Source organism: Anser anser (genome assembly GCF_964211835.1).
Source record: "Anser anser genome assembly, chromosome: 3".
NCBI classification, from domain to species: Eukaryota; Metazoa; Chordata; class Aves; order Anseriformes; family Anatidae; genus Anser; species Anser anser.
Window position 1 is genome coordinate 13,260,754 of NC_139722.1, and position 13,212 is coordinate 13,273,965.

Here is a 13,212-nt window from a genome sequence, read left to right on the forward strand (position 1 = left end):
TTTATGCTTTTCAACATTTTTTCAAATGTCATTACTCAGGTTATCTTTGCAATTTTTTACACAATAGAAAGTCTATCAGAGCCTTTATCATCACACAAATCTCTTTTATACAGAACCAGTAGTATAAACCCTGCTGTTGTCACCTATTTCTTGAATACTGTCACACTACCCTTTCCTTCTTGATCTTCTCTTAATCTTTATAATCCCTTCTAACATTTTCTTTTCTAACAAGGAAAGTATCTGGATGTATTTAAAACCATTTCAGAAGTCCCACTCATATTTTCTGTGTTGTGCTACTCTATATTGCAAAACAGACGTTTTAGTGATGATTCTGAATTTTATGATATACCTCTGATATACATACTTTTGACTCTACATCCTAACTCAAAAGTCAAGAAGCTTTTAAAAGCTTGTAAGAATACAGAAAATCATGTCATTTTAGTTGTTATAGCTATTTCAGACTGCAACAGATAAATCTTTAACAATGGCTTGCTAATTACTTCTTGGTTGTTACATCAATTATTTTTGTCTGTAAGACCTATAAGCTATGCTATTTATTTGAATACTGTGTGCTAACAAGCAGCTAAACTTCTTAATTTCCTAACCAACAGCAATACATTACAATTAAAAAACCTAGTTTTTGCCAACATTAAATTCACCAGAAATGTGATTGCAAAGAACCTAAAACTTTTTAAAAATTTGTCTGAATTGAACGATTTATTTGCTTATCTCCCCCCACTCTGGGGGAAAGAGACAGAGCAAGAACAGAGATTCAGCTTTGTCTTTTCAGAAAAGGATTTGACCCCTTATCTTCCATCTTGCTGATGACTGGTTCAGTCACACAGGCTGGTGGTTAGTAGGGTATGTTTCCTTCATTCATTCTCATAATTCTTGCTTATATGGCATAGCCAAATATTTTTTGGACAAGACAGACATTGATTCCTGGCAGAAATTTGAACAACAGGCACCAACTTGTCTTATAGGAAGCCAGTCAGGCTATGGAGTCTTTATTGCCTCTTTGATGCCTGGCACAATAAAATTTTACTGTTCCATGCAAAAAGTAGCCTGTCCAACAAAAGGAATTGGAGCTGTAAGGCTTGTAGTTAGCACTCTCCACTGCAAGATAGGAGGAAGAAGGATATTACACACCCCAGTGAATTCTCTAACTGCAGACGGATGAGGTAAGAGAGATCAGCAGACTCATTAATCCAGCCCCTTTTCTTGATTTTTCTCAACAAGCATTTCACTGGGCATGAATGAAGCATTCTATTTCAAATGAAAGAATGTGATTTTAGTGTTTCCCTTTTGTAATATATATATATATTTAAGTTTCTTTAGTTTAATCTGAATTGTTTGTTTTACTGAATAATTTAAAACATATAAAAGTTTTTCTTTTATTATTATTATTATTTTTTTTGCACAGCCAAATTCACAACCCTTCTTAAAATATATTGCCGAGATACTTGACCATCTAGATGCCCAGTTCCTCTTTCATAGTTCTGAAACACAGATTAAACAAAAAGATGGCACTGAATTTTGAAGTTAACAAACGTTATTTAGTTTCATCAAGTGGAATTTTGTTGCAACTTGGTGTGGAAACTGATTCACTTCTGTCACTCACATGAACACACCCTCTTGGAGGATATTTTCTGGAGAGCAGGAAGATGTTTTAAACAAGCAAGGAGAGTATTTCTTTGATTTCTGTAAGAGCATCGACTAACTGGTGGATTTGCTATGATAAAGGTTTATCTGTTTGCAGTATTTTAGATCAAGATCATAAAATCAAAAATGTGGGTGTGATACAAATGGCTAGGCACAACTAGAAGCCTTACAACTTCATCCTGAACTGTGATCAAAGCAAAAATTTGGTGTTTTTGAAAACCTCCAGAGGGAAAGCCTACCCACACATGTTTATCATGGCAGTGTAATACTTGTATGTCCAACATAATGATGAGGATAATGATATGAAACTGAAAACGGTGCTCGTCATGTGAACTCATGATTTTTTGTTGCTGCAGAAGAGAATTGAGAAATACACTTTAGCTTGTTGGGTAAGGCACAGTATGACTTTTGGGGACTTAGTTGTCCTTAGTTATGGAAATTTAGAACAGGGATTCTGCTTGGTTAATAAAAACCACCAACAACAAAAAAGGCATTTTCACTACTTCCCTCTAAGAGAAAATGTTTTTCCAAATGTCCAGTACAGAAATAATCAAATGACCTGATTCTGTTTCTTAGGTGCTTTGGAAAATGCTGTTTTTCAAAAAATTGTGCTGAAATCTTATGAGAAGACATTTTCATTCTGAAGGATCTGTTTCTACTTGCACTTATACCCTTCTGTTTGAACACCCTGCCTGATTTAACTTCATTATTAACAAGCAGAGGTAGATAGTAGGCTTTGAATACTGATTCAAAAATCAGCACACATAGGAAATCAAACCATATTGATAACACTTTTCATGATTTTTGAACAATTTACATATTGGTTTATAAACTGTTTACAATGCTTATATTTAGATGATGAATGAACACCAGATTCAGTATTGAACAAAATGGGAAAACTCCCTTCAATCTCAATTGAGTCTAGTGAGTTAGACGAAGGACTTAAAGGAAAAGGGGACTAAGAGAAGCGCAGAAATGTTGGACTGATTACTTACAGTTATCTTAATTTGAAAATGCAGAGCCTCTTTCCCACCCATCTTGTCTGCCATCCTTTCTAACCACAGCAGTCATATATATGTACTAAATACTTTTGGAACAGCAAATAATGCATGCAGTATGTCAAAAGTCCATAGAAGTCACTGAAAAGAATTATGTTGACCTCCAAGAACATTGGACTAGACCCAAGATCCTTAAGGGAAAGTATTATTATAACGATGAAGTAGAATCAGTCTGTGAGGAAGGGGAAGGGAAGGGAAGGGAAGGGAAGGGAAGGGAAGAGAAGGGAAGGGAAGGGAAGGGAAGGGAAGGGAAGGGAAGGGAAGGGAAGGGAAGGGAAGGGAAGGGAAGGGAAGGGAAGGGAAGGGAAGGGAAGGGAAGGGAAGGGAAGGGAAGGGAAGGGAAGGGAAGGGAAGGGAAGGGAAGGGAAGGGAAGGGAAGGGAAGGGAAGGGAAGGGAAGGGAAGGGAAGGGAAGGGAAGGGAAGGGAAGGGAAGGGAAGGGAAGGGAAGGGAAGGGAAGGGAAGGGAAGGGAAGGGAAGGGAAGGGAAGGGAAGGGAAGGGAAGGGAAGGGAAGGGAAGGGAAGGGAAGGGAAGGGAAGGGAAGGGAAGGGAAGGGAAGGAGAACAGGTCATTGTTGTGTAGAAACTTCTGATGCTGTTTTTCTTTTACAAATAGCTCCACACAATAGAAATACTTCATGAAGCACTGGGGACTTCAGCATCTGCTGGCAAACAGAAGAGAAGAAGGCTTCTGTATGCATTATTTGTGCTGACCATTTAAAGCTTCATCCCACAAGAAGATATAAATGCTTCAGCAAATGAGAGGATCAGACTAAAGAAAATCAACAAATCAGAGAGACACCATATGGGCAAAGACACTCTTTTGTGTAAAGTTGTGTCATGGAGAGATATTTTAATGTGCAAGGAGGTGTTGAATGGGTGCTTGAGGCAACAATGTGATACAGAAACTGTTTCTATTTATATGGAACTATTTCAGTGCCTCCAGGACTAGAATAGTCATCCTGGGTTACTAAGGGCTGCTGACCCGGAAACTTATGAAAGACATTTCTGTTTGGAGAGCCCTTTGGAGAGGTTGCTCAAATTAGTTGACATCTTTCTGAAACAAGCAGCAGTTGTGTGTGCAAGTTGGGAGAAAATACTGTGTTTCAGTCAGTGCTTACTTTCTCATGGGAAGAAAGTGTGTGAACAGATCAGAAAGGCAGCAGAGCTTTTGCATCTGTGTCAGGGCAAACGAAAGCTGGCAGTCAGGTGGCTCCCCTTCTCACAAAAGGAACAAGTTGAGGAAGGTAATTAATGTTTAATATTTCCAACAGGATGTTTGAAGGGAGCATTTAATTATCCTGCCAACATCTATTCAAATAAACATGAGGGATTTAGAACATTTTTTTTTGGAGATGCAGGCTTAAAAGGAATACCAAACATTCTGGGGCTCTAAACCTCTTAGATTTCATGTGTAATGTGGCATAGTAACATGTTTCTATTGACATTTTGCCTTGTACATGAAATGATGCCTGCCCTAAAGAACACAGCAGTGATGTGTCCTGTTAAATTAGCCTGCCTTCTCACTCGCCTTCTAGCTAGTGTCTAAATCCTATCTTGAACCTTTACTGGTGAAGTAATATTTTAGTAGAGCACGAGGACAATATCTGAGTGCACCTCTTTTGTTTTGAGCTAATTGTCTTTTAAAGCAAAGTCATTTGCACATTTTGAAAATATTGAGAGAAATATTCTGATCATTCTTGTAATTGATTAAATATTCTTCAAAAAGTGTTATATCTGTTGAAATTGTCAACAGAAAATAGATCTATTAATACGTATTTGAAAACAGTTAATGCTTGTTTCCTTTACACATATAGTCACACACATAAACATATACATGTGTGTTGAGGTTTTTTATTATTATTATTAAAAGGAAAAAAAATAAAAACTTGTTCCATCCTAACTATAAAATCTTCAGGGTTCAGACCAGATCTTCTCAAAAGAGTGCATGGGTCAGTGGTACCTCAATGCAGGTGGGTTCTGCAGTCACTGCCAAAGTATTACTGACATCCAACAAGGGAAGGGTTACACAATCTGGCCAGTCTTTCCTATTGAAATCAACTGAAAGATTCTTCAGAAGGTCTCTCATGAAACACTAGCATTTTGGACATAGGATACAGACAGCAGTCATCATCCTGTAAGCACACTGTGAGTGAATGAGCTTTGCAAGAAGATATTGTTTAGAACAGAGTTGTGATTCTGACAGAGAAAAACAAAAGAAGCCCATACAGAGAAAGGGAGAAAAAGGTGTCAGACTGAGTGCGTAGGTGCTCAGCAAGCCTCAGAGAGAGGCTTGGGAAAAAAGCAGTAACTGAAAGGAGTAGGGAACATTGAATAAGGATGTGATTTGGGGGGTGAGGGGGGTTGATTTTCATTTTAAACCTGAAAACAATATAAATTTTTGATTTAAAGTTTTAACATCGCTTCATAATTGCAACAACCAACAAACCTCTTTTTTTTTTCTTTTTTTCTAACTGCTCAGAGCAAATAAATTAACAATATTATTTTTATTTTAATACTACTACTACTAATACTAATAATAATAATACTAATAATAATAATGTTAAAATGAGTTAAGAAGAGCATTAATCTAGGCCTTAATATAAAAATCAATATATCAAAGTTCAGTGTGAAGCATCCCTACCCCTGCTATTCTAAGCATGAAATTATTAAGGCCAAATCTTTTGTAATTAGTTGTTTAGATAAAAACACTAACAGCTTATAATATCTACATTTTAAAAATCTACAAACTGAGAGAATTAATATGTCACTGATCTTAAACTTCACTTTGGACTTTGATTTTCCAGTTCTTTTGATGGCTGAGAAATGACTTTGCAGCTTAGACACATCCAAAGGGACCCTGTGTAATAGTTAATGGGAACGTAAAAGAATATCCACCTTCTTCAGAAATTAAGTGAAGATAAAATTTGAGAGGATGGTTGATCAAAATGTGAGGGGGACCAAAAGCGGTAAGTAGAGCAGAACAACAAAGACAAGAAAAAGACCTGGAAATCAGGCAATTCTAATATATTTTGTTATTGTGATATCTTAGTATATACAGCATGGAACTACATACAGATCTGCCTGAATACACCCTTCCTGAGCTCTCTGGTGGTCAGGTAGGTACTAAGGATTTTTTCTAATAATTGAGTAGCCCCAAGGTTCCTTACAGTTGTTAGAGTTCCATAAGCAACAGATGAGAAAAATGAAGGACAACCAGGGAAAAAAAAAAAAAAAAGAAAACAGATCAAGGGAACTATAAAACAGTGGAGGCCTCTGTAAAACTATGTGGCTTAGGCATGAGCTCAAAACTGGGTGCTCATTTAAATGGTCCTCTAACTTTTGTACATTAATGCCTGGGTATGCATTTTCAGATGTTGCCTGAGTTTCTGTATAAGTTCTCTGCATAGTTATGCAATAAGGAATGCATTATATGGGTGGGTCTTGCATTCCCCCATAATATAACCAGTTTTACTCAGATATGTCAAACTTTGAAATTAGTTTTATGTCTATCTACCGACTTATTTATCCATGTAGGATGAATGATGCATGCTTTTCTTTATTTTAGTCGTAGTATTTATATTCATTTCAAAAGATTACAAGTAAAACAGGCTTATTATTAATGAAATGGGTGGAAGTCCTTGTAAGGCAAGAATTCACTTGTGTGGTATCCTTGAAAACTCCCATTATGTATAGATTAATAGGAGCCATAGCCTTGAAATCATATTCATTTTCCAATTTGAAAAGGGTATTTCTACCTTTTTTTTTTGTTTTGTTTTGTTACTGAGATACCATCCAGTGTTGTAAGTAAGAATACAGTCTGTAGGTTTTTTGTTGTTGTTGTTGTTGTTGTGTTCTCTGAATGTGGCATGTGGTTTGAGTTTTAAGGCTTATTTCCTTTTGGTCTAATGAGACTCTGAAAGTGATTAAATAGAAGAAAGACAGGTTAAGCCAATGACATTTTATCAGAGGAAACAGTATCAAATCTAGTGCCTGAAAAAAAAAATAAATTTGTAGGTTCCCAAGGTTTCTCCCAATAAAATACTTTCTTATGACTAGACTAGTAAACAGAAACTCCAGGCATTAAATTTTTGTCAATCAGAGTTTAAAAAAAAAAAATAATAAAAGTAATGATCAGAAAAAAATGTTCTTGTGTGGTATGCTCAATTATCTGGCACTCCATTCTAGCTGTGTGTTTTTAGTTTTATGCTGTAATATCTTTTTGCTGAACTTCCTTCAAGCTCAGGGAAACTCTACCCAAATCAAAACCTCAGTTATGGTTTAAAGAACATTTAAAAGAAATGGCTTAAGCCTATGCTGAATAATACCTTGCCATTAGATCCCACATCCTCAGGGTCCACAAATTAAGATGAGTTGAAGGTCAACTCAAGCTTTATGATAAAGAGTAGAGATATGATGGGTATACAACAACTGTTTGAATAAATCACCATTCAAAGTACTGCCTGTGCCATGTACGCTTTGGCAGGGAAATTATGGTTATTGGATTTGAATGGATATTACTATGATGGTGGAAAACAGTAAATTTGCCATTGTTTTGTACAGAGGCTTTGATATGTCACCAGAAACCTACCATGTAAGGAATTGCACATGTGGTTGCTGGTGGAAGAATCTGGCTCCAAAGCCCAAAGACTGTGCAGTGATGTTGACCTTGATAAACAGCTGTCTACACTTTGGCTGTTTTGAACTCATGCCTGTTTCCTAGAATTATGCACATTGTGTTATTTTTGTTATTTATTAGTTTTACTGCAAAGCCTGTTGTGCCCACACAAGTAATCAACATACTGAGAAACATAGGTGGTAAGTAAAATAGATTTTAAAATGGATGACATTTCATTTGCTGTCTCTCTCCAGTGCCTGTAGAAACTATATTTTGATAATCTATATTTTGCCTTATGTACTGAAAATTAAGGAAGATGAATCGTGTTCTTGCTGACCAACTTCTCTTTATTTTAATGATAAATTTGAAATGTTATTACATATGTTTCAGTTAGAATTGGGACTTAAACCTTCCATATCATGGAGCACTTACACACAGTAATGTGTATAAGCTTTCACATTTTTTTTTGCTAAATACATATATGTTTATCCTTTAATGATAAATAATTGTTTACTTATCTACTGCAACTTGCATAAAATAAAAGTATAGCAGGTAAGCCACCTACGTAAAAATAACAAATAAGAACAGACTCTGGCATGATGCTAAGCAGAATATTTGCCAAGGGCATGAATGTCAAGACAAGATTGCTTTCATGCTATTTTATCCTCATTACAAATACTTGGTCTATTACATTGAATCTGTTTTTACATGTCACTATGTGTAACATCGAAAAAATTATTTGAAACAAAAGAGAAACGAGAAAAGAAGTGGAACATCCAGCTCCCCAGCTACAACCCATGTTTTCCTTTTTTTTTTTTCATCATGTACGTTCATATCATCTGTTTTGTCCTTGCTGAAAAAAATAAACTTGAAACTTTTCTCTAAAAATAAATTGTTTACCTCTAAACACAGTAAAATAAGTCTTCCTTCTTGATTCTTCTTTCTGATTTGTTTGAAGAGGAATATTTGGGTAGTATTGTTGTTTTTTGAATTTTATATCATCTGAAATTGAAATACAGTTGAAATTGAAATATAATACATCTGCTACTCTTTCCTTACATCAAACATAAATTTAAAAATTTGATTAATAATATATATATATACATATGCTCCTTAGCTGAATTCCCTCTTCACACAAAGACAGGTGATAGAATGATCCTTGGATGGGCCTTTTGTCCACAAGTGTAATAAAACATCCATTTTTCATCAGCATTTCTTCTAAACTACTACACTCAGAAGAATGTTGACAGTAATATTCTAGTAACAAAATCTCTGTGCTGTTGTTAGCAAACCTGTTCTAATGCATTAACCTATGGCTTTATTATCCGCACTAATTTTCAAGTTATAACTTTTTCCTTTGCTACAGTAATTCTTTTAATAGCTACTAGTATGCCTTAGAAAGACCAAAAGTGAAGGAAAAGTTAACTCTAGGAGAGATTAAACATGTTGAAGGAAACAAACAAATAAACAAACAAACTTTAAATTAATGTTTTCTTGATAAGACTGTGTAACGTGACTGTTTGTTGGTGGTTGGACAAGACAGTGTGACCATAAAAGATATGCTTTAGATGTGTGCAAAAGACAACCATAAAAAACATTTTCAGATAAATGTCAAAAAGTCAAAAGTTAATAAGTTGAGGACTTAAGCACAACGGACTACATTTTTTTTCCCTGTGTCACTTTAAGCATTCATTATCTAACAGATAGGAAGTGATAAAAGGCAGCAATTTATTTATACAACATGTATAGCCATAAACTATATTTTGAGTCTATATTGAAGGAAGGAGTGTTCAACTAGTTATAAAATTCAATAATAACTAAGGATTATTAGTGGGCCCAGGATTCTGGAAAGATTGCAAGCCCAAGGCATTATATAAGCAAATGTAAACCACTTCCTAGACATTGGAAAGAATAAGAAACTTTTGTAGGCAAATTATCCAATAATTGCTGTTGAAGATGTTTTTGTACCTTCCAGTTAAGCAACTGTTTATGTCACTGTCACCTGATGGATGAATCAGGATAACAAAGATTGGTCTACCAAAAGTGACTGCTTCTCTGGAGACCTTTCCATGAAGGACAGTAAAGTCTTACCAAAGCTGACAAGGCAATTTCTAACATGTTTCTCAAGTGCTGTTTTGAGTAGGGAACTACAAACCCATTCTGTTTTATAGTTACACCCATGGACTCATTAAATGAGGATGAAAGGTTGGCCTGGACATCTTGAAGTCAATGGAATAACATTAATTACCTCTAGTTAGTGCAGTTCTGGTATCACAGGTAGTATTAAAATTTTTTTACACCTTCTAGTGCATGTAAGCACATATATATTCAAAATGGTCTATCACAATAAGTAGCCTGACAGTCAGAAAACTGTAAAGTTTCATATCTGCATTATTTTCTTCAGGTAGTTTCACAGAGTTTTATTCACCCTTTCCTCTTCCTCCCTCTTGTAATAGAAGACAAATTGCCAAAGTATCTCCTGATCACATTCCACATATTTCTGTCAGCAGGAAAAGTAGAATTTAACAGAGAGCCTGGATACCCAGGGTGGTCAAAACCTGTACTTCCAGGATTCAGGGATGATGGAAAAGAAATCCCTGCTTGTCCTCCACGGTGACCTTCCATCTGAGCTGTCGGGTTATCACAGATCCATCTGTAAACAAAGGATAGCAGGTTCCCTGGGCAGTGTCAGGATCACACTCAGTGTGACATGGTGTTTGGATGTTCAAAGAATCCCTCTCTCCTTGCTTTCTTTTCCAGGCTTAATAAAGGAACTGCTAAAACCTATGTAGCCTGATAAGATGACAAGACAGTCTTTTAGTGTTATTGATTGTATACAAGAGGTGGAATGATTAATTATTTCCTATAATGTTCCATGAGTGGGTTTCATCTTTTGAGAGATGTTCTTAAAATTCCATGTATGAATTCAGTTTCTTGCTGGAAACAAAAGGGTCTTCATTAGGCCAAAGGGCTAGGGTAAGCCAAATATCTTTTACCTGATAACAGCAGGGAGAGAACTTTCAGAGCGCATGATCTGAGAGGAATAAAGATGTATAACACATAAAATAAACTATGGATTGCTATCATGAGAGTGCTGTCAAAATAAACCAAGGGGACAAATTGTGTGCCTCTGAAGGCACTTCAAATCTAATAAACTTCAACCTTTCACCACCTATCTTCATGTGTGGTGGCACAGCTGACCGACTGCAGCTTTCTTTCTTTTTTTTTTTTTTTGTTCTCACTAAATAGAAAAACAATTTTATTACTCAGCAAAACAAGTCTCACTAACAGGTCATAAGCATTAGTATCAATTGTATGCAGTGATATACAATACATAGGATATCATGTGTTGCTATCTTCCTTATAATTATACCCACACCTGTCATATTCAATCTTAGCAAAATGTCTTAGAAACTTAATCTGTTATTAGGGCTAGCCGTAGAGGATTTGTCCTATAAGGTAGCTGAGGAATATTTTCTTCTATATTTATTCTGTGTGAAATAAACCAAGTTTAAGCCTAGAACTTAAATAAACTACATTTTTAAAATAAAGTAATTGATTAAAAAAAAAAAAAAAAAAGAATCCAAAAGTCCTCAACTATAACCCAAAGAAGTCTGTGGTCAGCCTCACTGAAGAGGTTTCAAAAATATACTTGGGAGTGCAACTATAACAGATATAATTTATTCCAGAAGCAAACATCAGAGATGCAAATCTCATTCTCACTACGGCCTTCTTACTTGTATATGTACATGAACAGGCTGTTTTTCCTTGACAAAGTAGTAAAGGGAAGACAGTGTAAATGATTTAGATTTAGATTAGACATTAGGAAGGAGTTATTCACTATGAGGGAGGTGAACCACTGAAAGAGCTTGCCCAGAGAAGCTGTGGATGCCCCATACCTGGACGTGTTCAAGGTCAGGTTGGATGGGCCTTTGAGCAGCTTGGTCTAGTGGGAGGTGTCCCTGCCCATGGCAGGGGGATTGGAACCAGGTGATCTTTAAGGTCCCTTCCAACCCAAACCATTCTTTAATTCTATGATTCTACGATAAATCAGATCAGGATATCTTTATATAAATGAAAGGATGCTCTGTTACATGCAGACAAAAATACCTTTAGGAGAGGTTTTAGTGGGCTCTGTTCACTAATATATTAAATAAACTTTTATTATTGCTTATTCTAATTTCAGTGCATGATGAAAGCTTCATTTACATACTGTTCCTGTTGCTCAGATGTCAAGGAGGTTATCTGGGACCTTCTGACACTTGATCAGAGTTTGCAGATGAAAGCTTGACCCTGTTGTCTAAATCTGTCGCCTCTCTGACTTTACCACCATCATTGAAACTGCCAGCAATAGTTTGTCTGTAATGAGTATCCTTGGTGGTTTTGTTTTTGTTCACCTGTCCAATGTGAGGCCCTGTCTCTCATTTGCAGATCAGTCCCAGATATTGTATACCAGTAAATGTATCATAACAGAACAAAATAAACACCAAGGGAGGAAGAAGTTCTGATAACTTGCACAGCCCAGACAGAAACCTGGGCTCAGGCTAAGCATGCAGTGTGAGTGTTCAATGGGGTGAGAGCACTGAGATGTGGTGAGCGCTCTAACCTACTCTTCCAGGAATCTTTTCTCATCGTATACTGCTTTCATTACATAGCTCAGGCTAATATATATAGTTCTGTCTGAAATAGATCTTATCTTAACTCATTATCAAAGAGTATTATGATTTGCATTTTTTCTATTGCTTTTAGGCTTTTAAGTTACTTTTATGTTTATCTTTTTAGTCTTGAGTTTCATGTATTCACAAGGTTTATTCTTCCCTGATTAGAAGTTGATTAATACAGAAACAATGCATGGGACTATGGTTTATGAAGCAGGAAACTGTGGGTTTTGTTGACTAATTGATTCGTAGTACAAGCCATTCTGAACCATATAGTACATCTTTCACGGTGCAAAAGTAAAGGCTTAAAAGTCATAGAGTTTTCCAGGTATTGATCCTAGGTGGTAGAGGACAGGTCAGATAATCATATGTCTGGAGCACTGGACTGAAAAACATGTTGGGTCAACATAAACCTCCTTTTAATGGAAAAATAAATCTCAAACCTCTTTGTAATCCTGCAGACAAACTTCAGGTTTATTCACATATCTCAAGGGAGGGATCTAGTTATCACTGCAGTACAAATTATATTAAATAAATTATAGGGCTGATCCAAGGGATCAGTTAGAACTCGAAGTAATTAAAGGAAGCTAAAAGTAGAAACATCCTGTCCATCATCCTCCAGTGCTTTCCTAGAGACTCACTCAATGAAGTGGAATAAAAAATTCTTACTGCTATTCATTAATTCTTGAATTGTTTTGATTCACTAGTATATCTGTGTGCCAAGTAATGTAACCACAATTCCCTGTATAGATGTATTTAACTATGTAAGTAAATACCTACAACTTTTTGTATGGACTTTCTTATTCCCTCTCACTTCTCAAGAATTTTGCATGCCACTTTTCCATGGCTACGTGTGCATGCAAAATAACTCATTTACTGACTGCAACACACACTTCAGCAAGGACCAGTAGCGTTATTGTCATAGAACACATGAGAATTACAATGAAAACATTACGTTAAAATTCAAAACTATTTGAAACTCAAAACTTATTATTTTTGCATTTGATTATTGAAGATCAATCCAAACAGCTGTTTCATTGCTATATTTTAAGAATAGATTATTACTATTCTGGTGATCTGTCTGAGTTATACTTGCCCTAGAGTGAAAGTATTGATGACATTTATATCAGCTACAGACTAGTATTGATTCTCACCTATAAAGAATCTAACAAATCATGAACCATAAAATATCCTGGTAAAACAGAAAAATCTTTTTT

At 35.8% G+C, this 13,212-nt stretch overlaps 1 long non-coding RNA gene across 1 annotated transcript in view; it reads left to right on the forward strand.

The window, feature by feature from the left end:
* The first annotated feature begins 5,386 nt into the window (after window positions 1–5,386).
* The window catches only part of LOC310895903, a 105,651-nt gene continuing 97,825 nt past the window's right edge, over window positions 5,387–13,212 (forward strand). Inside the window, exons 1-2 of the long non-coding RNA XR_014581039.1 lie at window positions 5,387–5,688; window positions 5,772–5,838. This is a non-coding gene — a long non-coding RNA (uncharacterized lncRNA). The remainder of the gene's footprint in view (window positions 5,689–5,771; window positions 5,839–13,212) is intronic.